Raw genomic sequence first — 2738 nt, forward strand, 5'->3', positions numbered from 1 at the left:
ATGCCAAACATTCAGGGTAGAGAAGACCAAAATATGTCACTTGTATCTGCTGTGACCTACCCGCCAGCGCAGGGGCCAGCAGAGAGGCCCCATGAGCAAGGGCTGGGATGCTTTTTGCATCCAAATGCTGCCTATTTTTTTGCTGAGGGAAGCAAAACTCACGTTTCCAGGGTCCTTGTCCCCACTCAGAGAGTAGAACTGACCCCGCGGCTGCCCCCTCCCCAGCCCCGCTCCCCACCGCTTCCAGCCTTTCTTTGGGACCGAGCAAGACCATTGCTCATTGCCACATGCCCCCAACAAATCCCAGCTGTGAAATACTTGGGAAAGTGGTTTTTCTTCCCCCCAAAACCCTCTAGGCGATGCACGTTCATGATTCCAAGCCCTCTGCTCCCTCCGGGCTCCGTGGCCCAAACGCTCCCGAGGACCGTTAAAGGTCCATCAACGCGTTTTAATTGTGCAGTAACCAGGGCCGGTGTTTTTGTTGGACCGTGACCCAGCCTGCAGAGCAGACACGCGGCTTTGAAGCTTGCCCGGCCGCCGCTTGCCCCGGCCGCGCCGCCAATTATCCGCCGTGCTACGGTCTAACACGGGCAGGTTTACCTACCTCCGTGGGTGTTGTGGGGCTTAATGAACGTTTCCAGCATGCTTTGAAGATGAAATATGCTCTAAGTGTTAAGTATTAGCGTGATTTAAGCGTGCGGAGCGGTTAGGTCTCACTCGCACCGTCCTTCCTGCAGCGCTCGAGCCCTGCTCAGGTTTGGTTTTGCAGAGCAGGGCACTTGCTATTGATGTCGCTTCTCTGGAAGGACCCAAACCAGGACATTTTGGCAGGGACTGTAACGCTGCAAGCGGCTCTGTCGGCACTTTTTTTTCAGCACAAGTTTACATAGCTTTTGTTAAACCCAATAAACTCAAGCTAAACTAAAAAAAAACAAAACAAAAAAACCCCCAAAAAACACTTGGGTCAAAATAAAGCTCTTGCTCCTTCCCCGTATTCTGTACCATTTAAAAAAAAAAAAAAATTGGTTGGATGTTACACTTTTTAAGCTGTAACAGTAGAACTTTCCCACGCTGCCTCTCCATTTAGCAGCTGACAAGCCAGACCTGTAATCACGATCTTTATCCCGAGACAAGCTAAAAAACAAAATGTTTCTGAAACGCTGAAGGTAGGTGAACATTTTCAGAGTGTCACACATTAAGGTGGCGTCTAACGAGCTCCATGTCCCACTTATAATTGAAACAGAAGAGAGTATTCACTTTTCATTCATTTTAAAAAGACTATTCAAATACCCTTTCATCTCTGCTAAACAGCCTGCCATGTATTTGAAGCCATTTTATATTTTGTTTCTACAGACATCCAAAAAACAGAGGTGAGTATTTTGGAACATTGATAGAAAGATGCAAAGGCTTGTGAGGCACTGAATGGCTTCAAGCTGCCTCAAACACATTCATCTTCCCAAGAAGAATTAGGCACAGTGTGATTCATTTTAATAGCAGAAGAAAAATAATACTACGATGTAGTGCTAAGTTCCCAACCTTTGATGGTAGACTAAAAAAAGAGAGAGAAGGGGGAAAAAAATGTATCTTTCTTCCCTTATGTTGCTGAAGTCTCCCTACACCCATCCGTTATGTCCAGCTTATCAATTAAGATGAACCCCATGAACTTCAGATGGTTTTTTTAAAACAAGGCACCATCCATTTAAATGTGTAAAACTGCCTGCAGCTCCCTTGAACTGCAGGATTCAGTCCTGAGCTCTGTGTACTCGGTGTGAAGTTGAGCCCTTTGATAGAAGTTTTACTGATGTTTTAAATGAAGTCTTCTCATACACACAAAATAACCCAGATAATTTAAAGCCTCATAGAAAAAAATAGGGTGGAGAGAGAAAAAAAAAAAAACCCTAGTTGGTGCCATTGGTCTAGCAAAAGAAAAGAGGCTGGCTTTGGTTACCAACAGGACAGACCAAAAGCATTTCCACAATTGCTTTCCCAGGGTTACTTGCTTGAGCCGGGGAAGGTCTGGGCAACAGCTGGGAGACAAATCCATCCCTGGTATGGGCAGCTTCCCTCAGGAACAAATTAAGCTCGTTCAGCTATAAAATAGGTTTTGTACCGTAAATACCAGTGAGAGGGAAGGTGCACGGGCAAGAGCTCCCTGGCGTTTGTCCTGCTCGGCCGCTTCCATCAAACCTCCTCAGTTTGTCTCGGCCAAGGCAGCCACATAAGCCAGGACTTTACAAAGCTGGGTTTTGCTCCGGCAGGTGATGCAGGCGAGTGGCCAGCTCAACCGCGCCAGGGTAAGGCTGTGACGACCCTCCATCGCCTAACGATGATATGCCATGGCCCTGCGGGATAGCTCCAGCACCGGACCACCTCGTCCCTTCGAACATCACACCCTGGCTTCATTAGTCCACTTAAAGAGTGAGAAAAAGTCCCCGCTCCTCCGTCAGCCTGCTCTCTCCCCATCAGGTAGGCTCGGCCGCGCAGTCAGGGCAATAAGGCTATGCTAAACTTGTAGCTGAGTTACCTGAAGGAGCTGCAAATGATTTAATCGTTGCACCGAAGCGCAGCCCCAGCCCTTGCCTTGCCTACTCGAGCTGCAACCGCTTGCCAGCAGGAACAGCCCCTGCCAGGGGAGGGAGAGGGCAGGGCAGAGCTCAGCTGCTCTTTCCAGCTACCACCACACATGAGAAGCAACCTTTTAAAGCCATTGAGGGTGAAAAAAAAAAAGTCAGACAATA

Source organism: Buteo buteo, chromosome 13 (genome assembly GCF_964188355.1).
Source record: "Buteo buteo chromosome 13, bButBut1.hap1.1, whole genome shotgun sequence".
NCBI classification, from domain to species: domain Eukaryota; kingdom Metazoa; phylum Chordata; class Aves; order Accipitriformes; family Accipitridae; genus Buteo; species Buteo buteo.